General features: G+C 41.2%; 1 protein-coding gene, 1 long non-coding RNA gene and 1 other non-coding gene across 4 annotated transcripts in view; 1 reads left to right on the top strand and 2 right to left on the bottom strand.

Moving 5' to 3' along the window:
* Positions 1-291: 291 nt before the first annotated feature.
* On the bottom strand, positions 292-16068 carry LOC119864008. The gene is made up of 3 exons (XR_005372795.1): positions 15708-16068; positions 1537-1591; positions 292-1301 (listed from the first exon to the last, which is right to left on the bottom strand). It is a non-coding gene; the product is annotated as an uncharacterized LOC119864008 (long non-coding RNA).
* Positions 16069-16186: 118 nt separating this feature from the next.
* LOC100686848 (monocarboxylate transporter 1-like) overlaps positions 16187-27350 on the top strand; it is a 36964-nt gene continuing 25800 nt past the window's right edge. The window contains exon 1 of one of the 2 annotated variants that reach the window (XM_038562339.1): positions 16187-16335. The gene's annotated coding sequence lies outside the window, so the exon portion shown is untranslated. The remainder of the gene's footprint in view (positions 16336-27350) is intronic. The other variant, XM_038562337.1, reaches the window with a different exon arrangement.
* On the bottom strand, positions 26480-26584 carry LOC119864072. Its single transcript, XR_005372858.1, has one exon. It is a non-coding gene; the product is annotated as a U6 spliceosomal RNA (small nuclear RNA).

Here is a 27350-nt window from a genome sequence, read left to right on the forward strand (position 1 = left end):
ATCATTTTCTTCTGATTATCAAAGACATACATGCTTACCAGAAGATGGAGAGAAATACAGAGGCTATTGAGAAGGAAAGTCATCCATGAAATAATAGTGATCTCTATTTTCTTTTTGTATTTTCTCTATGACTTTGTGAAACAATTTGATAGTAACAAACCAAATTACCTTTCATCCGAGCAGCTCCATATAGTCTCCCCTCCCCTGCTTCTCTGAACAGCCTCTTGATGAATTTCAACCAGAGAGGAACTGAATTGTGTGCACTTGGCTTCTTAGTCTTGCCCCTAAAAGGTGTGGGATCTTTCATCTCTTCTTACCCAGAGCAGAGGACTGTCCTTGCTGATGGCAGGGGTGGGTGGGGTGAGTGGGGAGGATTGGACCCACAAAAGTCTCAAGAGAGAAGGTGGAGGAGGAGGTAACTCACTAAAAATGGATAAATATTAAGTCCTGCTTTTAGGTACTTAAATACCACTTGAGGACATGCAAGCAGCGGAAAATACAGACTAGAAATAGCATGAGTAATATGTTGCCAAGTTACAATACATGACGGAAAACACCTCTCAGATAAGCTTGAGCCAAAGAGAGATTTATTGACCCATGTACTCAAAAAGCCCAAAGGCACCTTAACTGCAGGCAGATCAGCATCAGGGCCTCAAAGCATGTCATCCTAACTCACTCTCCCTCCACATCTCAGCTCTGATTTCCTCTGTACTGGCTTCATTCTCACTCTGGCTGACCCCATGTAGGGGCAAGTTGGCTCCACCAGTTCTGGGTTAATATATCTTTACTTTCAAATGAACTTCTCATTCTAACAGTGGAAGTTCTAAGATTGAGTCTCATTGGTTCAATTGCTTTAACTTGAGTCACACACCCATCCTGGAAATCAATCAATGTAGCCCAGGAGAAATTTTATCAGTTAGAGATGCCTTCAACTACCAACAACAGAACTTGATAAAAGAAAAGAAAGTTCATGTTCCTTATTTACAAAGACACGTGGAGTGTGCAGTTACTGCTGATGATTCTATGGACTAACATCTTTGATAGCTCTTTGGCCTTTTCTTCACTGTTGTAAGATGACTGGGGCAGTTCCCCCCAAAAATAGGACATCCAGGTATGAGCAGCAAAAAGATGTTATGGGCAGCAAATGTCCCTCTTTGAGGAAAAGCAAAAGATTTCCCCAAAGCACCCAGCTGACTTCCACTCACAACTCATTGGCCACAACTGGGTCACAGGCTGCCTCTACCTTCATGGGAAGCTGGGCAGCCAACTGTTTTGCTCTTCCAGACTCCAGTTCGGTTAGGCTGGGAAGAAAGGGTTGAGGATGGGAATTGAGTTAGCCAGTCAATGAGGTCTGCCACACATGCACTACTCTGACTGGCCAGGCTAGATTCATATGAGTACCTCTAGAGCTGGGGTGGACTCTTCTGCCCCAGGACCAATGAACTGAACATGATAGAGGAAAATTGGGTGCTAGAAACATAAAAGGAGTAATAAATGCTAGCCAGACAAGAGTAAAGGCTGCCCATTATTACTTACACTTCAGGTGGCTTTGTGATCTGGCCTCCCTGGAAAGGCGCAGCAGTATCTATCACTAGACATTAAAAAAAAAAAAGCAGAAGTTAAATGTATTTACCTTAGCATTGTCTTAGGTGATGCTTCAGGTCCCCTTCAACTCTAAAAAGTGAAATATTAATAGCAACAATTACATGAACACCTCCATTTTTTTTTTTTTTTAAGATTTTATTTATCTGACAGAGAGAGCGCGCACAAGCAGAGGGAGCAGCAGAGGGAAGGGAGAAGCAGGTTCCCCGCTAAGCAGGGAGCCCGATATGGGACTCCATCTCAGCACCCTGGGATCATGACCTGAGCAGAAGGCAGACACTTAACTGAGTGAGCCACCCAGGCACTCCCAAAACCTCTAATTTATTTGAGGATAGTCCACTAAAAAACTTCCTGCCCCTTTCATCCCTCTATCACGTAAGAACATTTGTTGGTGTGTTAAAGAATATTTGTTTTAAAAATCTGATTGTTTTCAGATTAAGTAATATATACCAAAAATTAGTATTAGGTGCTTTTTAAAAATATTTTATTTATTTATTCGTGAGAGACACAGAGAGAGAGGCAGAGACACAGACCGAGGGAGAAGCAAGCTCCATGCAGGAAGCCCGACGTGGGACTCGATCCCGGGTCTCCAGGATCACGCACTGGGCCGAAGGCAGTACCAAACTGCTGAGCCACCCAGGCTGCCCTGTTAGGTGCTTTTGCATGGATTATTTTATGAAGTTCTTACCACAGCACTCCATTTACTGATGAGGAAATTAAGGTTAGGAGATTTGTTCAAGGTCACTTAATAATATGTTCCAGGCTATAAGTCTCCTTACTCAGAAACCGGTATTCTTCTTGCCATACCACACTGCAGCACACTTCTCAGAACACACTGGGCCATTCCAATGAAAACAGGTCAGTCCCTGAGTATTCCCGAAACTTTCCTTTCCTCCTTGTAGAAGTGAATGAAATGCCAATCATTCTTGGACTGAAGACTCTGAAAAGCGTGCCTTAATTAAGTGTGGCTGTTTAAGACACCTTGTGTGGGTTTGGTGACTTCTTTCAGTTAAATGCTCCAAGGGGTACCAACTGGCCTTGTGCTCTGAGAGAAACGAGTCCATGTCCAGTCTCCCCAGGCCACTGACAATCCTCAGGGCGGTGGTGCCCTCTGCTATGTGTGGAGCAGCAGGGTTGGCTTTCTGCCACTACAGCAGACACCAACTGAGCAGGGTGTTCCCAGGGAGGAATTTGAAAGACTAATCTATCAAGCCTGTTGGGCCTGGCTGCCAAGGGCTTCCTCCACATTCTCAAGTGTGGAGTTGTAGGTCATTTGAGTACAGTTTTCTAACTCCTCCCTGGACAGAAACACAGATCTCTGAATACAGCTTCTGCCATTGCTGTGCACTCAGTATGAACTTTAAAAGTGTGGTTGACTAGGAAGGTGTTAACTCTTTTTTTTTCTTTCTTTCTTTTTTTCTTTTAGAGAGAGACAGTGCATGTGAGTGGTGGGGGTAAGGGTAGAGGGAGAGAGACTCCCTAGCAAAGCCCTACCCAGGGTTCAATCTTATGACTGTGAGATCATGACCCGAGCCGAAGTCAGATGCTTAAACAACTGAGCTCAGCCAACTGAGCCAGATGCTTAAACAACTTAACCCTTTTTTAAAAATCCAGGTTACAGGGCAGCCCAGGTGGCTCAGCGGTTTAGCACTGCCTTCAGCCCAGGGCGTGATCCTGGAGACCCGGGATCCCACATCGGGCTCTCTCCATGGAGCCTGCTTCTCCCTCTGCCTGTGTCTCTGCCTTTCTCTCTGTGTGGGCCTCTCATGAATAAATAAATAAAATCTTAAAAAAAAAATCCAGGTTACAAAACTGAACAAGTGATTTAGGTAACAATAGCACACACAATAAAATGCACAGGTTCACTTATTTGGAGCAAATTTTCTTAACATTGCATTGATCAATACTGGTTTCTCTTCAGATAACATAAATCTTGGGATGCCTGGGTAGCTTAGTGGTTGAGTGTCTGCCTTTGGCTCAGGGCATGATCCTGGGGTCCTGGGATCGAGTCCCACATCGGGCTCCCTGCATGGAACCTGCTTCTCCCTCTGCCTGTGTCTCTGCCTCTCTCTGTGTGTCTCTCATAAATAAATAAATAAAATCTTAAAAAAAAAGATGATATAAATCTTTTGCCTTTTACATTGCATTGATCAGTTGTACAAAAGCTAGTTAATACTGATAGACACTTTTAGCATTTATTGTTTGCTGGAGTAAGTTATGTCTAGCTATTACATATATGAAAAGGAATCTAAACTCTTATTAGATACTACTTTTATACCAGTTTTTTTAAAGTGGTAACCACTTTTAAAGTGGTTAAAGTGGCTCAGTGGTTTAGCGCCGCCTTCAGTCTGGGACATGATCCTGGAGACCTGAGATCGAGTCCCATGTCCATCTCCCTTCATGGAGCCTGCTTCTCCCTCTGCCTGTGTCTCTGCCTCTGTCTCTCTCACGAATAAATATATATATTAAATATATATGAATATATAATTTTAAAACTCAATTATAACTAACATACAGTGTTACATTAATTTCAGGTGTACAATATAATAATTCAATAAGTGAAGTCCTTTTTCTAAAAAAAAGATTTTATTTATTCATGAGAGATACAGAGAGGCAGAGACACAGGCAGAGGGAGAAGCAGGTTCCCTGCAGGGAGCCCGATGTGGGACTCGATCCCAGGACCCCAGGATCATGCCCAGCCAGAGCTGAAGGCAGATGTTAAACCACCTAGCCACCCAGGTGCTCCTTATACCAGTTTAGAAAGAAGACTCTCTACAACTCTTCCTTTAAGCTTTGGAATTAATGTGACTGAAGAGTGACCTAAATTACAATGTGAGCTATTAGAAAATGGGCTACCATTTGTGACTACTTATTTTGATCTTCAACCAGCAATCATTTCAATGCCATGCAAACAAAATTAAATGTAGAAATAAATTAGTGCACAACGTGTCAATTTCAAAATTTTCTATTTATAATGATCAAGTTTGCTCTGGTAAAGTCATTGATCATAATATTAATAAACTAACATTACAAATTACACCTTATAAAATATATTCATCCAAATTTTCCTGAAAAGAAAAAATACTATCAACAAATATTGAACTCTAGTTAATGACACATATGCTGAAGCATTTAGAAGAAAGTATACTGGGACTCGTGGGTGGCTCAGCGGTTGAGCATCTGCCTTTGGCTCAGGGTGTGATCCCGGGATCTGGGATGGAGTCCCATATCTGGCTCCTTGCAGGGAGCCTGCTCTCCCTCTGCCTATATCTCTGCCTCTCTTTGTCTGTATCTCTCATGAATAAATAAATAAAATCTTTTTTTAAAAATAGAAGAAAGTATACTAAACTTTGCAATTTCCTTTGAAATTAATCAATAAGATAAGATGTATTAATGGGTGGCTAGAAAAACATGTCAGGGGCACCTAGCTGGCTCAGTCAGAGAAATGTGCAGCTCTTGATCACAAGGTCATGACTTCAAACACCATGGTGGGTATAGAGATTACTTAAATGAATAAATTAAAACTTTATTTTTTAAAGAAGATCGAGCCCGATGTGGCACTCGATCCCGGGACTCCAGGATCACAACCTGAGCCAAAGGCAGATACTCAACCACTGGGCCACTCAGGCATGCCAAGTGTCTGACTCTTAATTTCTGCTCAGGTCATGATCTCAGGGTCTTAAGAATGAGCCCTAAATTAAGAGGGAATTCTCTCTCTTCTCTCTGCCCCTCCCCCTACTTGTGTGTTCTCGCTTTCCCTCTGCCCTCTCTTTCTCAAATAAATAAGATCTTAAAAAAAATAATAAACAACAATTAGAGACCACTTTCTACCTGTCAGATAGGCCAAGTAGAAACCTCTAACAATGTTAAATGTTAGCAAGAATATGGAATAGCTGGAACTCTCATACATTGCTGGGCAAAATAGCACATCTGCTTTGGTGAACTTAGAGGAGTTTCTAATGAACTTAAACACACCTTTATCCTATGACCTAACAACTACACTTTAAGATATCTACCAAGGAGAACTAAAAGCATGTGTTCTACATAAAATACTGGCACACAAATAGTCACCGCTATGTTCATTATAACAGCCACAACTTGTAAATATTCTAAAAGTACATCAACAGAAGAATGGGTTGAAAAATGTGGTATGATCCATGAAAGAAATAATTGATAAGCTGTATTTCATTAAGATTAAAAATGTGGGGATCCCTGGGTGGCTCAGTGGGTTAGCGCCTGCCTGTGGCCCAGGGCGCGATCCTGGAGTCCCGGGGTCGAGTTCCACATCGGGCTCCTGGCATGGAGACTGCTTCTCCCTCCTCCTGTGTCTCTGCCTCTCTCTCTCTATGTCTATCATAAATAAATAAATAAATAAATCTTTTAAAAAAAGATTAAAAATGTATCTCTGAGAATGACAATATCAAGAAAATTGGAAGATAAGCTACAGACTGGAAGAAAATATTTTCAAAAGATACATTCTGACAAAAGACTGACTATTATCCAAGATATACAAAGAACCCTGAAAACTCATAAATAACAACATGATTAAAGAATGGGCCAAAAACCTGAACAGACAAATTACCAAAGAAGATGTACGGATGGCAAATAGGCATATGAAAAGATGCTCCACATCACATGCCATCAGGGAAATGCAAATGAAAACAAGATATCACTATACATCCATTAGAATGGCCAAAATCCAGAACAGTGACAACCACCAAATGCTGGCAAGGATGTAGATCAACAGGAATGCTCATTCATTGCTAATGGGAATGTAAAATGGTATAGCCACTTTGAAAGACAGTTTGGCAGTTCCTGAAAAAACTGAATATTCTCTTACCATGTAATCTTGCAATCACATTCCTTGGTATTTACCCAAAAGATTTAAAAACTTATGTGTACACAAAAACTTGTACATGAATGTTTATAGCAGCTTTATTAATAATTGCCTAAACCTGGAAGTAATTGAGCTATCCTTCCGTAGGTAAGTGGATAAACTGTGGTACATACAGACAATGGAATATTATTCAGCACTAAAAAGAAATGAGCTATCAAGCCATGAAAAGACATGGAGAAAACTTTTTTTTTAAAGATTTTTATTTATTTATTCATGAGAGACATACACAGAGAGAGAGAGAGAGGCAGAGACACAGGCAGAGGGAGAAGCAGGCTCCATGCAGGGGGCCTGATGTGGGACTCGATCCCAGGTCTCCAGGATCAGGCCCTGGGCTGAAGGCGGCTCTAAACCGCTGAGCCACGTGGGCTGCCCGACATGGAAAAAACTTAAGGGGATATTTCCAAGTGAAAGAAGCAATGTGAAATGGCTACATACTATATGATTCCAAATATATGACATTCTGGAAAAGGCAAATCTATGGAGATGGTAAAAAGATTAATGATTGCAGGGGATTGCTGGGGGTGGGAGAGAAGATGAATAGCACACCATACAGTGAAAATACGGCAGTGAAAGTACTCTGGTATGATACTATGAAGGTGGACGCATGTCATTATACTTTGTCCAAACCTATAGAATGTATAATACCAACAATAAACCCTGAAGGAAACCATGGACTTTGGATGACTATGTTGTCCTTGGTAACAAATGTACCACTCAGGTGAGTGACAATAATGAGGGAAACTATGCATGTGTGGGGGCGGGGGATATTTGGGAAATCTCTGTACCTATCAATTTCATCGTATACCAATGGAATATTACTCATCCATCAGAAAGAATAAATACCTACCATTTACATCGACTTGGATGGAACTGGAGGGTTTTATGCTGAGTGAAATAGGTCAGTCGGAGAAAGACAATCATCATATGGTTTTACTTATATGTGGAATATAAGAAATAGTGCAAGGGACCATAAGGGAAGGAGCAGAAACTGAGTGGGGAAAAATCAGAGAGGAAGACAGACTATGAGAGACTCTTAATTCCAGGAAACAAACTGAGGGTTGCTGAAGGAGAGGTGGGTCGTGGGTTGGGGTAACTGGGCCTTAAGGAGGGCATGTAATGTGATGAGCACTGGGTGTTACACTCAACTGATGAATTATTGAAAACAACATCTGATACTAATCATGTACTGTATGTTGGCAAATTGAATTTAAATGAAAAAAATAATTTCATTGTCTATCTAAAACTGTTCTAAAAAATGAAGTCTTGGGAAAAAATGTGGTATATTCATATAATCAAATACTATTCAGCAATCAAAAGAAACAAACCACTGAAACCAGCAACAACATGGATAAAATCTTAGAAATATGCTGAGTGAAAGATGCCACACACAAAATAATATCAGTTCCATTTATGTGAGGTCCAAGATCAGGCTAATCTATGAGGACAAAAATCAGAACTGTGGTTCCTTTGGGGGGGCCTGGCTGGCTCAGTCTGTAGACCATGCAACTCTTGATCTCAGGGTTATGAGTTCAAGCCTTACTTCAGTATAGGGATTACTTAAAAATAAAATCTTAAAAAAAAAAAAAAAAAGGAAATGAAAGGAACTATGATTCTTTAGGAAGAAGGGGACCAGACAGGAAAGGGCATGAAGAAACTTCCTGGAGTGACAGATTTTAGGTGGTGGTTAGAGAGGTATATACAATTGTCAAAACTTGCTGAGCTTATGACATAAGATCCATGCATGTAATTTCATGTTTAACATCACGATTTGAAATGGATGGATTTGGGGAGGGAAAGGAGGAGGAGGAAAGAAATGTGACTACTGTTCCCCACAGCTCTAGCCCTCAGCCCCATTTCCACCTTCTCTTTAGTAGCTGCAACTGCTGCCTAATTTTTTGTTTGTTTTTTGTTTTTTAATTTAGGGGTAGAGAGGGGTAGAGGAGAAAGGAGAGAAAAATGCATGTGTTTTTATTGGATATAGAAGCTGGCAATGGGAGTATATGTTTATATGACCAATCTTTGCTGTGCAAGTATTGTTCAAAACAATGTGTATTACTGACAACTGCAAATAAGTATTTGAAGCACTCTAGTGATAAGGGTAAGGTTAATGCAATCTTCTTCCAGGAAAACAAATTCAGTCACTCCAAAAGTTTTTCCAAGCAATTTCAGAGTTGGTGTAGCATAGGTATGTTCAAAACTATCCTTAGACCTGTACTATGAAAAATGCAGTTACTCAATACATGGGACTTTCTAAGTTATTTCTTACATAATTTCACAATCTTTTCGAATCTTCTGATGAAATAATCACTACCTCTTACAGCATGCATATAATGAACTAATATTACAAAGTACAAAGCTGAGTAATTAAAATAGTGTGGTACTGGTCCAAAAATAGACACATAGATCAATGAAACAGAATAGAGAGCCCAGAAATAAACCCATGATTATATGGTCAGTTTATCTTCAACAAAAGAGGCAAGACTACGCAATGGGGAAAAGACAGTCTCTTCGACAAATGGTGTTGGGAAAACTAAACAGCTACATGCAAAAGAAGAAAACTGGACCACATTTTTATTACCCCACCACCACACACACACAAAATGGATTAAAGGCCTAAATGTGAGACCTGAAACCATTAAATTCCTGAAAGAAAACACAGGCAATAATTTTATTTACATTAGCTGTAGAAACATTTTTTTCCAGATATATTTTTTTCAGACAAGGGAAACAAAAGCAAAAATAGACTATTCGAACTACACCAAAATAAGAAGCTTTTGCAACCTACAGATTTAATGCAATCCCTATCAAAATGCCAACAGCATTTTTCACAGAACTAAAACAAATAATCCTAAAATTTATATGTAGCCACAAAAGACCCTGAATACCCAAAGCAATCTTGAAAAAGAAGAACAAAACTGGACGTATCACAATCCCCGATTTCAAGATATACTACAAAGCTGAAGTAATCAGAAAATTATGGTCCCAGCACAAAAATAGACACATAGATCAATGGTACAGAATAGAGAGCCCAGAAATAAACCCAGGATTATATGGTCAATTAATCTTCAACAAAAGAGTCAAGGATATGGAACAGGAAAAAGTCTCTCCGGCAAAACAGTGCTGGGAAAACTGGGCAGCTACCCACAAAAATATGAAACTGGACATAGGCACCTGGGTGGTTCAGTCAGTTAAGCATATGCCTTCAGTTCTGGTCCTGATCCTGGGGTCCCAGGATCAAGTCCCACATCAGGCTCCCAATGAGAAGCCTGCTTCTCCCTCTGCCTGTGTCTCTGCCTCTCTGTGTCTCTCTCATGAATAAAAAAAAATAATTAAATAATCTTTAAAAAAAATAATGTTATTCAGCCATAAAAAGGAACTAAGTAGTGACGCATGCTAGAATCTGGGTGAACCTTGAAAACATGCTTGGGGAGCCCAGGTGGCTCAGTGGTTTGGCGCCACCTTCAGCCCAGGGCGTGATCCTGGAGACCCGGAAGTCCAATGTCAGGCTCCCTGCATGGAGCCTGCTTCTCCCTCTGCCTGTGTCTCTGCCTCTCTCTGTATGTCTCTCATGAATAAATAAATAAAATATTCTTTTAAAAAAACCATTATGCTTAAATTAAAGAAGCCAGTCATGAAAGGTCACATAATTACATTATGCCATCTACATGAAGTATAGAGAATAGGAAAACCTATAGAGGCAGAAAGTACACTTAGTTGTTGCCAAGGGATGGGAGACACAAGGGCAAATTGAAACTAACTGCTAATAGCACAGGGTTTCTTTTTGGGGAGATGGAAATGTTCTGCAATTAGATAATGGTGATGATTGTACCATGTAGTGAACATACTAAAAACCACTTAAATGTACACTTTAAGGGTGCCTGGGTAGCTCAGTTGGCTAAGCATCTGCCTTCAGCCTCAGGTCACGATCCCAGGATCCTGGGATTGGGTCTTGCATGAGCAGGGAGTCTGTTTCTCCTTCTGACCCTCCCCCTGTGCTCATGATTGTTTTTTCTCTCACTCTCTCTCAAATTAAATAAAATCTCTTTTAAAAAAGACATTTTAAAATGATGAATTTTCTGGTATTTTATGGAATATGGAATTGTGTACCATTCATACATGAATTTAGATGAGGGTTATATTTCAATAAAACAAAACCTTTTTTTAACATTTTATTATTGGTGAACTAGGGTTAAGAGCACCTTCCTATTTCTTACCTAAGAGAGGTGTTGAAAGAATAACCAAGGGACAGAATGGAAGTGAGGCAGCTGAATTAAAAACAAAACATCATTTTTAGTAAAACAGTGAAAACACAACAGGAACTCATTTTTCTTTATTTTCCAGATAAAATATTTGAGCAATGTTTTCAGCAAAAGTAAAAAATTTCCAATTTTGCATTTACATGATCTGCTCCCCCCTTTTCTTTAATGGTGTTTCCCATCCTTGTCCTCATTTTCTGAAGTTAAAACTTGCTTGAAATCTTCCTGAGTTTGCAAATAACAGTAAGTTTATCTAAGGCAGCTTACCTTGCCCCATCTCCAATGGTTATAACAAACTATAAAACAGAAAGGTGAAGGAATGGCGATTTGTAAGATAAAACTCAAAGCCACTAGAGGGCACCGTACCCCGGGTGTTTGCAGTTAAACATTTCTGTGCAGAAATACTTTTTTATCTTAAAGATTAAGCTTCACACAGTGGAGCAGCCCCGGTGGTGCAGCGGTTTTTGGCGCCGCCTGCAGCCTGGGGCGTGATCCTTGAGACCCTAGATCGAGTCCCACGTGGGGCTCCCTGCATAGAGCCTGCTTCTCCCTCTGTCTGTGTCTCGGCCTCTCTCTCTGTGCCTATGAATAAAAATAAATAAATAAATAAATAAAAGCTTCACACAGTGAAGTCCAGAGAACTGTATATTCACCCTGTCAAACAGTCACTAGCTGGGTGGCGTTATGAAGTCTTTGAGCTTCCACATCTACAAAACATGTGGGTTTTGCCATATGGTTTCCAAGTTCCTGTCAACTCCAAAATTCTATTTTGTACTGCCTTCAAGGCAGGAAGAAATCTGACAAAATAGTAAGAGTTGCTCCTGCCTTTTTTTTTTTTTTTTTTTGTAAGATGTTATTTATTCATTTGAGTGAGAGAGAGAGAAAGAAAGAGAAAGAGAGAATGCAGTGCAAGCACATGAGTGGGGGCAGGGGCTAAGGAAGAAGGGGGAGCAGACTGCCCAATGAGCAGGGACCCCAACAGGGGGTGGAGCTTGAGGCTGTGGTCTCAGCCCCAAGACTCTGAGATCATAACCTAAGCCAAAGGCAGATGCTTCTTCCCCTGAGCCACTCAGGTGCCCCCTTCCCCTTCTCTTTTAAGAATTCAATTTCATCGAGCCCAGACAATCTAGGATAATCTCCCTATTTTAATGTCAGCTGACTAGAAAATTTAATTCCATCTGCATCCCTAATTCTCTTTTGTCATGTAATATATTCACAGGTTCCAAGGGTTAGGACAGGAATGTCTTGAGGCAGGGACTTATTTTGACTATCATGCTGTCTTTCTTTAAGAAAAAAATACAGTTACAAGTTTGATATGACCCTACAGCAAACGTCATTAAGTTCATGAAAAATCTGTTTCTCCTTTATTTGGTTTATTTATTGAGATAAATTCATATCAATTTATTGATATGAATTAGCCGTTTTTTTTTTTAATTTTTTTATTTATTTATGATAGTCACAGAGAGAGAGAGAGAGGCAGAGACACAGGCAGAGGGAGAAGCAGGCTCCATGCACCGGGAGCCCGATGTGGGATTCGATCCCGGGTCTCCAGGATCGCGCCCTGAGCCAAAGGCAGGCGCCAAACTGCTGCGCCACCCAGGGATCCCTGAATTAGCCGTTTTAAAGTGTACATTTTGGTGGTATTTAAATACATTCACAATGTTGCACAACCAGCGCCTATATCACGTTCTAAATCATTTTCTTTACTCCAGAGAAAACTTTGTATGCATTAAGTAGTCATTCCCTTTCCCCCTGTCCTTCAGCCCCTGGCAATCACTAAACCTCCTTTCTACTACAGATTTACCTATTCTGGATTATCTCACAAAATGGAATCATGTAACTTGTGACCTTTGTGCCTTGCTACTTTCACATACAATATTTTGATACATTCGGTAGCATCTATCAGTACTCCATTCTTTTTTATGGCTGAATAACCTTCCATTGAATGGCTATACCACGTCTGTTCCATGATGGTCTTCGATGATGGGCAGTGAATTGTTTGCAACTTTTCACCATTGTAAATAGTGATGCTATGGACATTCCTGTATAAGCATTTGTTTGAATATTTGTTTTCAATTCTTTGGATATATATATACCTAGAAAAAATAGAACTGGGGGATCATAGGGTAATTCTCTAACTTTTTGAGGAGCCACCAAATTGTTTTTCCACAGGGGCTACACCATTTTATACCCCCACCAGCAATGTATGAGGTTTCAAATTAGTTCACAATCTTGCCAGTACTTATTTTCTTTTTAAAAAATTTTATTTTAGCCATCCTAGTGGATGTGAAATGGCATCTTGTAGTTTTGATTTGCATGTCTTTATTGACTAATAATGTTGAGTATCTTATCATGTGTTTGTTGGCCATTTACATATTTTCTTTGCAAAATGTCTATTCAAGTCCTTCACTCATTTTTTAACTATCTTTTTGTTATTGTGTTGTGAGTGTTCTTTATGTATTCTGGATATTAGACCCTAATTAACATATATTTTTTCCCATTCTGTAGGTTGTCTTTTCACTTTTTTTAAAAAAAGATTTTTTTTAAAAAAGATTTTATTTATCCATGAGAGACACACACACACACACAGAGAGAGAGAGAGAGAGGCAGAGAGACAGGCAGAGGGAGAAGCAGGCTCCATGCATGTGGGACTTGATCCCTGGTCTCCAGGATCACGCCCTGGACCGAAGGTGGTGCTAAACCTAAACCGCTGAGCCACCCGGGCTGCCCTAAAAAAAAAAAAAAAATAATAATAAGATTTTATTTATTTGAGAGAGAGTAAGCATGAGCAGGAGGGGCAGAGAAAGAGGAAGACAGAGAATCTTGAGCAGACTCCATGCTGAGCAGAGCCCAATGTGGGGCTTGAAATCATGACCCTGAGATCATGACCAGAGTTGAAACCAAGAGTCAGATGTTTAACCAACTGGGCCACCCAGGTGCCCCCAAAATTTTATTATTTTTAAGTAATCTCTACCAACATGATGCTTAAACTTACAACTCTAAGATCAAGAGTTACACACGCCCTCAATTGAGCTAGCTAGGTGCCCCTTTCACTTTCTTGATAATTATCCTTTGATGCACAAAAGCTTTTAATTTTGATGCAATCCAATTTACATACTTTTTCTTTAACAAAAGAAACTCCTCTTTTGGTGTTATATTTCAGAATCTATTGCGAATCCAAGTTCATTAAGATTCACCCCTGGGTTTTTCTTTTTTAAGATTTTATTTATTCGACAGAGAGCACAAGCAAGCGGAATGGCAGGGGAAGAGGGAGAAGCCAACTCCCCCTGAGTAGGGAGCCTGACATGGGGCTGGATCCCAGGACCCCTGGATCATGACTTTCTGTGGTTGGCAAAACTCTTTGAACATTGTTCCACATCATAGTTGGGAGCCAGGACTAAAATGTTGAGTTAGGACCCCTTCCAGATTCTACCCTCTGCTTCCCTGATTTCTTTTTTTTTTTTTTTAATTTTTTTTATTTATTTATGATAGTCACACACAGAGAGAGAGAGAGAGAGAAAGAGAGAGAGAGAGAGGCAGAGGCGCACACAGGCAGAGGGAGAAGCAGGTTCCATGCACCAGGAGCCCGACGTGGGATTGGATCCCGGGTCTCCAGGATCGCGCCCTGGGCCAAAGGCAGGCGCCAAACCGCTGCGCCACCCAGGGATCCCCTGCTTCCCTGATTTCAACTTATCCTTAACCTGTAATAAACATGACCTTGAGTATCATAACTTCCAGTAAGTTTTGTGAGTCTTGCTAGCAAGTTAGTGAGCTTGAGGGTGATTTTGGGAACCCCCCAACTTGTGGCTAGATGGTCTAAAGTGAGGGTGGCACTGGGGACCCTCCAACTTACACATACAGCTGGTGTCTAAAGTAAGGGCAGTTTGGGGGACACTGTTTCTTCAGACTGTACTGTTGCCTAAATGCTTTGCAAACTCCTTGGTTAAATATAGCCCTAGGTATTTTAATCTTTTGGATGCTGTTGTAGACGCAATTGTTTTCGTAATTTCTTTTTCTCTTTGTTTTTAACACTCATTCAGCACTCGCTATATGCTAGGCTCTGTCTGTCCCAGTGCTTCACAAACACTAGTTTTATTTCCCTAACAACCCTAATTAGGTCCTTTGGTTTTTGAAAACCGGGCAGTCTGGCTCCATACTCTGAACCCACTACCCTGCACTTTACAAGATTTCTTTGAGAAATTTCCTGGGAATCACTCTGTTCTATCTCTTCCCATTGCCATTATGAATTCACTCCTGAACCAGTGTCTCCCACTCTGTCTCCCTAACTCGACCGTCTACAGTCCACCCTAAATACTGCTGCCACCCTAACAATCCTAAAGCACCAGTGTTCAAGTCCTGGCCACCATAATGACCTGAAGATCTTTCCTTCTCTTCATTTTTTAACAAAGACAAAAGCAATTATTGCTCATAAGCAGTACTTGGCCGTAGATGCTACACTGTCTTCTACTAGTTAGTACTTTGAACTGTTCTGGAAAATTTTGCTGTGAAATAGGAAGAGTAGGGGACCTCTCAGGACCAGATCCCCCAAATGCCAGTTCTCAGTCGTTTGCAAAACAAAACCTTAAGGCCCACTCATGGGACTGTTTTGAAAATTGTGTGTGGTAGGGGGTGGGAGTGAAGTGATTGGACAAGGTCCCAGGATGCAGCGAAGACTCAACAAATGTACCTCAGCCTCCTCAAAGAAATTGTAATTTCTTAGCAGGCAGGGGCCTTGATTTCTCCTTTTTGGTTATTTGTTAAAAGCCAACAGTATTTAAAATGACTTTCACAGAGACGCTTTGGTCTCTAGACTTGCTCAAGACACCACAGTGGCCCTTAGGACAAAATCAGGCTCCGCGGTCTGACCTCAAAGGCTGGCTACGGGCAGCTGCGTGACCTGCGGAAACGGCTTCATCTCTCTGAGCCTCGGGGGCTTTATTGGGGAAACGTACCTGCTGCACAGGGTCGCCATGGCTCAGGTAAGTGCTTAGCACATCACTGGTCCCTCAAAACTGCCGGCTCTAATTATATCCTGTCCCGAACGTTCAGTGTCCCTAAAAGCTTGGCCTCCGCGTTCTCGCGTCTCGGTGTTTCCGACACTCACAGCCCTTCTCCTCAGGGACCCGCCTCAGGCGCCCCGCGCTGACCTGCTCTTCTTCCCCGACTTCTGCGCGTAACGAGCGCCCAGCATTGGTCCAGCGCCCCGGGAGGCCCCGAGTCGGCCCCGGCGGTGCGCCCTGTCAGGCCTCGGCGGCTTTTCCCTCTTCTCCGCCCGGGCCCGAGCGGGGGGAGGGGGCGCGCCGGGGTCGCGCACGCGCACGCGCACGGGGCGCGGTGGCCGCAGGGGGTCGACGCCCGGCGCCGGTGGGGCCTGCGGGCCGGTGGCTGCTCGCCGGGGCGGCGGCGGGAGGCTCCGCCCCGGCGGGCTCCGGCTGCGAAGGGCGCAGGGCCGCGGCGCCCCCGGCTCACACGCGAGGAGCGCGACCCGCGCGGAGAAGCTGCCGCCGAGGGAGGCTCCGCCCCGCGCAGCCGCGTCACCTGTTCGCTCTGCGGCGGGAGCCGCGCCTCACGGTCAGTCAGGTAACGGGCGGCGGCGCGGGCCCGGCGGTGCCCTTGCCCTGGTGCCTCGGGGCGCAGACCGGGTCCCGGCGGAGGGAGGCGGCCCGCGAGGACCGTCCCGGAGCCGGGAGCGGGAGACCCGGGCAGGTGCCACCGGCCACCGGCCGAGGGGCGGGGGCGGACGGGGCACCGGTGACCTGTGGGAAACCGCTTCATCTCTCCCGGGGATGCTTGGGTCCTGGACGAAAAATGACCTCGGCCGTCCAGTCAGATAGGGTTGGCTGATCCCATGCCTCAAGGCTCGCTTGGCCGTTCTGTGACTCTGCGATCTGCAGCGTGACTCGGGCAGGAGAGAATTTTTTGGTTTGGGTTTTTTTTTTTTTTTTTTTTTTTTTTTCAGGTTTGACCTTTTGGCATGCCGCCTTTGACCTTCTAATCTTTAAATTTTTTATTTGGGCCTTTTCTTCATCTTCTTTAATCTCCACACCCAAAGTGGGCTTGGAGCTCGCCACCCTAGGAGTCCCATTGACTGAGCCAGTCAGGCACCCCCATTTGGTCCTCTCCTCTCTTTTTTTTTTTTTTTTAAAGTATTTATTCATGTATTCCTTCCTTCCTTCATTCATTCATGAGAGAGACCCAGGCAGAGGGAGAAGCAGGCTTACGGCGGGGAGCCCGAGGCGGACCTCCATCCCAGGACCCGGGGATCGTGACCTGAGTCGAAGGCAAATGCGCAGCCACTGAGCCACCCAGGGGCCCCTATTTGGCCCTCCTCTAATTTATCCTGACAAACTGAACTCTTCCTTGTTCTTGATTCTCAGACTTTGCTCCGCCCATAGAAATTCCGTTTTCTTCTCAAATCCAACCCCTCCGATGTAATTTTTGTATTATGTGAACCTTTGCTCTGGTTATATTTTTTGCTGACCTTCTCTCCTTTATCGTTAATTTCTTTAAGGTAGTGACTATCTTCGTAGTTCCCATAGCACGAAGTTGAACGGAATATGTCTTGAGCAACTTTTTGGGTAATTACTATGGCCCAGGGGGTACTATTGTCTCCCGGATCCAGTTACATTAGTTGAATTAGCCCCAGTTCTTGTCCAGAGTGAACCACTCTTTGTCATGCCAGTTGCAGTGACCTCTTGGGAGTCCTTAACCCTTAGATTTGAGATGCCCTACCTGCAAATCAGAAATGCAGATGTTTACCTCCCTCTGTTGTGATTGCAACATGCTGATGTTTGTAGTTTGTGGTGTAGGAAACAGAATATGGCAGGGCAGTGGATTAACAATTTACTATTGGCTTTTTGTTGAAATTATTGTAAATATACTTTAAAGGAAGAGATTTTTATCTTAATGATAGTATATCCTAGAGCTTATATTATATTGTCAGCATTTTGAAACTTTTTAAGTTTATCCTGTAAGTGTTTTGAAGTAAGAAAATTTCCTTATTGACATTTTTTTAAGATTTATTTATTTAGACAGAGTGTGTACGCGGAGGGGGAGGGGCAGAGAGGAGGGTAGAGATGATCTCAAGTGGACTCCTCACTGAGCATGGAGCCCACTGTGGGGCTCCATGTCACAACCCTGAGATCATGACCTGAGCCAAAATCAAGAGTCTGACACTTAACTAACTGAGCTACCCACATGCCCCTGATACTTTAGTGTCCATAAATGCTCTCTAAAACAACTTTGCAAATAAACATTTATCTGTGCTTAGTGTAATGCTTACCTAGACAAACAATACTCAAGTTTATTACCTTTTTTAATGTTTAATAAATTAGGGTTTTGTTTGTGTGTGTGTGTGTGTGTGTGTGTGTGTGTGTATGTGTATGTTTAGGTGGGGACAGGGTGAGGGGCAGAGGGAAAGGGACAGAGAATCTCAAGCAGACTCCTCGCTGAGCATGGAGCTAGACACAGGCTGAATCTCATAACCCTGAGAACATGTCACAAGCTGAAATCAAGAGGTGGGCTCTTAACTGACTGAGCCACCCAGGAGCCCCTAATACTCACTTTGTTAGTGTTTGGTGGATTATTAGGTCTTCTACAAAAACAAAAACAACTTTATCCCTTCTTTGAAGTAAGGGGCTCAGATGTTATAATAATGATACTCGGACTCATTCATGGAATGTTAAGTATGTATAAAAAAAGAATTGGAGACAAATTTAAGACTCTTAATTTTGGGATGAGAACTTTCAGAGTAATGAATAAAACTTTAAAATTTTAGTCTGGTCTTTAGTTACCAAAACCTAGGATTCATTTGTTCATAGACCTATAAACTATAAAACTTTTGAAAGGCTATTGAAGCTAATTTTGTGCTAAATCTTTCTGTGAGTAGTTCAATTTTTTTTTCCAGAAAAGGAAACAACTTTCTTTGCTGGCTTCCTCTTTGTGATGTATTTTCCCAACTTGGCCTCAAAAGAACTGTGGATGCTGGCAGTGGTATACTAACATTTCTATTCAAAAGGTGGAATGTAGATGACCATAAAAAGTGCCAGTACACAGGCACCTGGGTGGCTCTGTCAGTTAGGCATCTGACATTTGATTTCATCTCAGGTCATTATCTCAGGGTTTTGAGATCAAGCCCTACATTGGGCTCCATGCTCTCAGCAAGGAGCCTGCTTGAGATTCTCTCTCCCTCTCTCCCTCCCCTGGCTCATGTACACACATACATTCTCTCTCTCTCTCTCTCTCTCTCTCTTTCTCTCTCAAATAAATAAATATTAAAAAAAAAAAGAGCCAGTACATTTCTGCTTCAAATCCTGGGATACAATTAGTCATGTATTAAAATAGTATATTATGTTTTTATTTGGAAAATCTACTTTGGGGCAGCCCTGGTGGCTCAGCAGTTTAGCGCCACCTTCGGCTCAGGGCATGATCCTGGAGACCCAGGATCGAGTCCCACGTGGGGCTTCCTGCATGGAGCCTGCTTCTCCCTCTACTGTGCCTCTCTCTCTCTCTTTCTGTGTGCGTGTCTTTCATGATTAAATAAAATCTTTAAAAAAAAAAAAAAAAGGAAAATCTACTTTGGATTGCTGCTGAAAATTGTATTCTAGATTGTAATCTGGAATTCTGAGCAAACCTCCCCTGTATAGTGTAAAAAGACTGAAAGTAGAGACATAGTCTCTGAAGGTAGAGACTGTTTCTCTACCTTCTCCCTTTTTCACTATTCAGAATCTAATGTCCTTTTTAAAATATTGGGTTGGCGGGGAAGGGTCTGTATTTAGAAATCAAGCCAAAATGAATTCAAATAACAAAAACAAATTAGTTCACTTGGCAAAATTGTGTTGAGTTCATGTCTAGGTTGTGAATTTTTTTAATCCACAATTTTGCTTTTAGACCTTCAAATTGATTCACTTTTTCTTTCTGAATATGTTTTAAGACAAATATAATTATGATGAATAAAATTTTTAATACAAGACAGTTTACTATTAAGACTGTGATGAATCAGTTTTAAGTGACCAAAAACTGTGATTTTATTTTATTTTTTTTTAAGATTTTATTTATTCATGAAAAGACACAGAGAGAGAGGCAAAGACACAGGCAGAGAGAGAAGCAGGCTCCACGCAGGGAGCCCGATGCGGGACTCGATCCAGGGACTCTAGGATCATGCCCTGGGCCGAAGGCAGATGCTCAACCTCTGAGCCACCCAGGTGTCCCAAAACTGATTTTAAAAAACAAACAGTGAAAAAATAAAAATAAAAATAAAAAAATAAAATAAAAAACAAACAGTGAGACATCATAATTGTCAAGGAAGCTTCAAAGTTTAATCACATCCAGCATGTATTTTATTAGCTATTCCAAGTGAACCTTAATGTATCAAGCAGCTCTATTGTGATTATGTATGTAAATCTTAGCATAAATATTAATAGAGCCCCTGACTAGCTCAGTCAGTAGAGCATAGGATTCTTGATCTCAGGGCTGTAAATTTGTGCCCCATGTAGGATGTAGAGATTGTCTAAAAATAAAATTTCAAAAAATAAGTATTCTGCGATGAATTAACCTTTTTTTTTTTTTTTTACTCTTAATTCAGAGGAAAAACTTGTAAAAATCATGCCCTGGAGCATTTCTATTTAATGTAGTCTTAGATTGTTTCCTTTGAACTGAGATGTTAGAGTTTCTATAATTCAAGTAGAAATTTTAGAAAACTTTTTAGAAAACTTTCCTAAGGGGCAGCCCGGGTGGCTCAGCGGTTTAGCGCCACCTTTGGTCCAGGGCCTGACCCTGGAGACCCGGGATCAAGTCCCACGTCGGGCTCCCTGCATGGAGCCTGCTTCTCCCTTTGCCTGTGTCTCTGCCTGTGTGTGTGTGTGTGTCTCATGAATAAATAAATAAAATCTTTAAAAAAAAGAAAAAAACTTTCCTAATATTTGAAAAAATATTAGGAAATATTTTTAAAAGATTATTTATTAGAGAGAGAGCAGGAGGAGGGGCAAAGGAAGGGAGAGAGAGAGAGAGAATCTCAAGTAGACCCCATGCTGAGTCCCTATTGCAGGGCTCGATCTCATGACTCTGAGATCATGACCTGAGCTGAAACCAAGAGTCTGACGACATTCAATTGACTGAGCCATTGAGGCACCCCTGATTTGGGAATATTTTTATGATCCTACCTCCAGCATAGGTAGGTGAAAAGTACTCTAGGACAGGTAATCTTTAGTTTCAAACAGTGGTGTGGTCTTATGGGATTATTTTGCAAATTCTGTTTCATATGTACCCTGAATTTAAAATGATCTCAAAAAAAAAAAAAAAAAAAGATCTCTATCCAGATGAGAATGGATGCCTCAGGACTTCTTTACCAATTCATCTTAACATGGATTCCGTCTCCTTTACAAAAGGAAAGCTGCTTCACTCATCCCAGTTCTTACTCTGGTGCGCTGCCCCAGGGTATAAAAATCTTTGGGAAACAAATCAAAGGGAAAAAATACAGGCTGCATAGCCCCACAGAATACTAAAAGAAGCAGGAACATATTTCACCCATCTACTATCCCTGATGGTCTTCTATCAATCTTAGAACTTGAAAGAGAGAGGATTCCTGGGTGGTTCAGCGGTTTAGTGCCTGCCTTCAGCTTGGGATGGGATCCTGGAGTCCTGGGATCGAGTCCCGGGATCGAGTCCCGGGGTCGAGTCCCGGGATAGAGTCCTGCGTTGGGCTCCCTGCATGGAGCCTGCTTCTCCCTCTGCCTGTGTCTCATGAATAAATAAATAAAATCTTAAAAAAAAAATAACTTGGAAGAGAATAGGTTGTAATAGGAATATTTGTCAATTCACTGTTTTGAATTCAATTGAGGTCAGATCTTTCCTGACGATGAGGACTGGCCAGTTAGGTTATAGAATGGCCATCTTCCACAAACAGAATGAACCAAGTGCCAAAGTTTTGACAATGATATATTTAAAGCACATATAACACAATGTACAATAGCTAGGAACTACAAATTTGCAACTATTAAACTTACACATTTTAGTAGTCAAGGCAAAAGAGGTGCGTATTTTCTAAAGTTCCTTTTGGGTCAAGACAGTTGAAAACCCCAGACTTGGGAGTCACTTGTACATACATCTAGTTCTCTTCAAAAGATGTTAGGTTAAGAGAACACAGAATGGTATAAATTAGGACTTTATATCATTCAGTATTTTGTTTGATTTTTTTCTTATGCCTCAAATCAAATGTGAATCTTCTAAAAGACTATAGTTGTGGGATGCCTGGGTGGCTCAGCAGTTGAGCATCTGCCTTTGGCTCGGGGTGTGATCCCAGGTCCAGGGATCGGATCCCACATAGGGCTCCCTGCAGGGAGCCTGCTTCTCCCTCTGCCTGTGTCTCTGCCTCTCTCTGTGTGTCTCTCATGAATAAATAAATAAAATATTAAAAAGAAAAAACTATAGTTGTGAAAGAAAATTAACTTGGTAGCTCTGTCTAAAAAGACCCCATAAAGGATATTATGGGTTGCAATACTGTTTCCCAGAGCAAAACCAGAAATCTAGCTTGGGACAAAGTTCCTGCATCAGAACCAACCAGTGCCTTTACCAAGGATGAATTCTGCTTTGGGAAATCAGACCCTAGTGACATTGTGGAGACTTTGAAATGGCTTCTACATCAGCCATATCTCTTTTGTAGGGAAATGGACAATATGTTCTGTATTCTTTCAAGACTTTCACTTTGTTTGCTCCATCAGCAAATGGGAATGTAGGAAAAGTTGTATTTCTGATCAGACTCATTCTTATGAATAGTCAAAATAATTGGAGAAAGACTGAAGGAGATGACTCTATAATTGCTATCAAGCCCTAGAACAATGGTGGCCTCCTGTACAGATTTGTTTCCATCAATTTCTGGGCTAAAGCAGCTACTTGGAAAGTTCTAAATGTTAGGAGAAGATGTCTGGGCCATTTGTCCCAAATCACTTAGAGGATTTGAAGCAATCTTATTAGTGGAAGTTCCTGCTCTGGTCATATCTCAGGCCTATTCTTCTGGCCAGGAGGTCCTGGGGAAGTTTGGGGCAAGGTCAGAGTTTTTCAAGGAACACTGTGGAAGAAGTCTCAAATTCCTCTGGAGGAACAGAAGCAATATGAAAAGTTTGTCCAAGCTCCTGCTTTTTGTGATGGCATTGCCTTTACATGTGCATGGGTGGATGTGTGTGTTTAAATGAGATTCCAAAATAAAGTAGCATTTCTTAGATATCTGTGTACATATATACATATTATGGAGAATAACTAGTCTTGTAGGATAATTTTTCATATCTTGTATTTTTAATTGACAATCTAAAATACATAAAGCATTTTCTGGATATTGTGGATGACCATCCTTTTAGAAGAGAAGTACTAAAAGAAGAGAGAAGTACTGTGTATTTGTTTAAAAGCAACCCTGGGGCGCCTGGGTGGCTCAGTTGGTTAAATGGCTGCCTTCAGCTCAGCTTATGATCCTGGGGTCCTGATGATCAAGCCCCACATTGGTCTCCCTGCTCCTTGGAGGGCTGGCTTCTCCTGCTCCTTCTACCCCTCCCCTGCTTGTGTACGCGTGTGCTCTCTCTCTCTCTCTCTCTCTCAAAAAATCTTTAAAAAAAAACAAAAGCAATGCAGATACCAAATGTTATGGATTTAAGTGTGCAGACTGGTGAAGATATGGAAGCATACTTAATATTTAATAACAGATTTACACAAATGTAGATCAGGTGGTTTTATAGTAAAATGTTTATACTTTAAACACTGTAAAAGAAATTTTATATTAGTTTAAATAGAAAAAAGCATGTAGTAGCATAGGCATATTCACTATGACAGCATTAACCTAGTTATGCCAAAACATTCGTCCTGTAAATTCATGTTCATTTCAGTGATTTTGTTTAGTATTACTTTACCTAATATGTACATATATACATAATAATTCGTCAACCCAGCAATCCATAAGAATTTTCATTCCTCCTCTTTTAGAAAGGATCTGTACTATGTTAAAGCACATGTGTTTGGGAATCAAATTCACTTGTATTTTAGTGTGGGCTCTACCATTTAACAACTTTATGTACCTCTTCATCAGTAAAGTGGGGCTTCATTAAATTTTACAACTATAATTACCTACTATCTGCCAGAACCTATTCTAAGATAATGAAAGCATATCATTGAACACAATAGATACAGTCTCTGCTCACAGTTTACTAGAAGAGGCAGGCAAACACATTATAGCATAGGTGCCATGCACATAGAAGTACATGTAACAAAGATGCCAAGCCTACCCCTGGCATCTGAGACTTGAAAGATATGGCAGTTAGTCAGGTGATGGGAGAACCAGTACAAGACACAAGGAATAGGAATGTGCACAAGGCAGAAGGTGAGAGAGCCTGGTACTTGGAAGAACAACATGTCTTCCATTAAGGCTCCAGCAGAATATATGATGGAAGCCAGGAAGAGGGTAAGTTTGGAGAGGTAAGCAAGCATGAGATTAGGTAAGTTTTGAATGCTCTATTAAGAAATTATCCTGAGGGTGGTATATCTGGAGCCATAGAAGACTTTTCAGAAAAGGAGCAACATGACCAAGCTTTACTTTCAGAATATCACTTGGGCTGCCAAGGAGAGAATGAAATGGAGAGGCAGAAATGTGACTAGTAGGGAAACAAATTAGGAGACTATTGCATCACCCCATGGGAGATGGCAACCTGTTCTAAAGTGTAGTGGCTATGAGTGGAGAGAAGGACAAATTCAGGAACTGTTCAGATTGGTCAGGTATGTGGTATGAGGGCAAATGAGAGGTTGGCTCCCAGGTTCTGGATTGGCTAGTGATTTGAGCTGGAAATAGGCAGTTGAGTCATCACCTTGATGATACTGAAGCCACTGGTGTAGATGAGTTCTGAGTCTGCAGAATGTTGATTTGGATGGTGGGTGTGGAGTGCCACGTTCAGGGCCTGACTAGGATTCATTGTCTCTTCTGGCTAGATCACTCTCCTTTTTTATTTGTTCATCAAATATTTGTTGAGTATATAGTATTACATGCCAAAGGGCTAGGGACATATCACTGTAAAAAGTCCCTGTTTTGATGCAGCTTATTTTTTAGCATAGCAAGACTGGCAACACTAAGAGGTAACATAATCTAGCCATTAAGAGCACACACTTGGGAGCCATTCTGTTCAGGTTTGAATCCCAGCTCTGCCATGTCCTGAGCAAGCTACTAACCTTTCTGTTCCTCAGTTCACCCAACTCTAAATTGGGAATAGTAATAGTGCTTAGTGCATAGGGTTATTGAGAGCATTAAACTAATCAAAGTGCTTAAATCTAATGCCTGCACCATAGAAAGCGCTATATGAGGGTTTTCTATTATTTAGATAGTCTTTTAGGCAGATGCTATAGAGAAAATGGAGTGGGAAGTGGGAGATTGATCTACCATGGTCCAGAAAAGCCTCCCTGATATAGGAACATTTAAACAAAAACTTAATTGAAATGATATTGGTGTTAACAAAATTATAGGCAGAGATAAGAATAAATCCAGAAACCGTAAAGAGCAAGCATGTTTGACATCCTTAAAGATAGTAAGAAAACCAGTGTAGCTGGAGTGGTATGAGCCAGAAGGGACAATAGGTAGGAAATAAAGTAAGGAAAGTTACATAGGGCCTTTGTAGCATTTAAAAACTTTGGCTTTCCGTTCTTTCCATTCTGTGACTGGACCTCATGCTTCTGAAGTAGGTATGTGAGTTAGATCCAGGCAGTCAAAGCTTACACAATGATTAGCCCTTATTGAAACAAGCACTTACTCAAAGCTAATTATGTTGCTAGAGTGAACATTCTGGGAATTCTGTTGCCAAGAAAAAAGGTAGGATTGTTGTTGAGAATGTGTAAATTTGGAGTTACTGGCAGTCTTCTTGCCTCAATGAGTTGAGGGCCTAAGAGTGGAAACAATGTAGAAGAAAGTAGAAATATAAAGAGGGAAATATTGCTGACCACATCATTTGGTCCTTGGAGCAGGCTGTGCCAGAGTCTGAACCCCCACCTTAGATTTCGTGGTTACATGAGCCTCTTAAGCATTTTATTTTTGTTAAAGTCAGATTAGATTATGTTTTTGGTCACTTGCCAACCAAATTAAAGTAAGCAGAAGAAATGGAGTCATTGAGTCAAACTGAAAAGCAGTAAATGGCCTGTGAGAAAGGAAGAAAATCCAGAGTGAAGTCAAAGAAAGAGAGCATTTAAGACTACATTTTTAATGATTTTAACAATGTGTGGTAAATGTAATTAATGTTAAAGCAAGGACACATGAAATTTGTCCAAAAATCCTGGTGAAAGTATCCAGCACAAAATAGATAATTACGGAACAGTTTCTATAATGGTAAAAATATATGTCATCTGCCATCAAATTGCAAACTCCTTGGGAGCAGGAACCATATTTTAATTTATGTTGTCTTTAGTAAATTAAATGAAGTCACTCAAATGTTTGACTTGCATTTACTCTATATTATGCCTTGTATATGTGAGTTAGTAGTTGGGAGATAAGCCTGGGACCAACAACAAAGAAAGATAATCATAGCCCCCCACATTAAGCCAGGGATCCTGGCAGAGGCTAAAGTCATCCAGGGCCTTAATGTTCCCTAGCTTCTGGGAGATGTATATTTCTTTCTGGAAGAAAGTGCCTTCAATTTGTGCCCTCTGGTTTCTCAGAGATTAAGGTCTACCACCTAAGCCTATAACATTACCAAAAGAACGGCATGGGAAAAATTTTTTTTATTATGAATTCATGAATTTGTGTGTTATCCTTGTGCAGGGGCAATGCTAACCTCTGTATCTTCCAAATTTAGTATATGTGCTGCCCAAGCAAGCATCAAATGGAAAAATTGAGAAACACATCATCATTAGGAGATTTCAACATACCTCTCTTCACCTATTGCTACATGAAACAGGAAATAGTAAAGATTTAGAAGATTTGAATAAAACAAAAGTTTGATTCAACAAATAAGCAATTCAAACCCAACTGCTAAAAATGTGCATTCTTTGGGCAGCCCCGGTGGCGCAGCAGCGGTTTAGCGCGCTGCCTGCAGCCCAGGGCGTGATCCTGGAGACCCGGGATCGAGTCCCACGTCAGGCTCTCTGTGTGGTGCCTGCTTCTCCCTCTGCCTGTGTCTCTGCCTCTCTCTCTCTCTGTCTCTATGAATAAATAAAATAAAATATTTTAAAAAAAGGAAATTATTTTAAAAAATAAAAATAAAAAATAAAAATGTGCATTCTTTTCAAGCATACATGGGATATTTTCAAATAGTAATGTACCAGCCCATAAATGCCAGTCTCATCAAATTGCACCAACCAAGTCATCTTACCACAATGTTGTTAATCATAAGTCAGTAGAACAAAGCAAAATATTTCCTTTGAAGATTTAAAAAACTCTGAATAACTAGTTTATGTCAAAGGAGAAATCACAATGGGAATTTTCTAAACACTTGGAACAAACAATAGTGAAAATACTAAAAAATTAGATAATTGGGGCACCTGGGTGGCATAGTCAGTTAGGTGTCCAACTCTTGGTTTTGGCTCAGATCATGATCTTAGGGTTGTAAGATCAAGCTCCACATCAGACTCTCTCTAAAATA

Source organism: Canis lupus, chromosome 17 (assembly GCF_011100685.1).
Source record: "Canis lupus familiaris isolate Mischka breed German Shepherd chromosome 17, alternate assembly UU_Cfam_GSD_1.0, whole genome shotgun sequence".
Taxonomy (NCBI): Eukaryota; Metazoa; Chordata; class Mammalia; order Carnivora; family Canidae; genus Canis; species Canis lupus.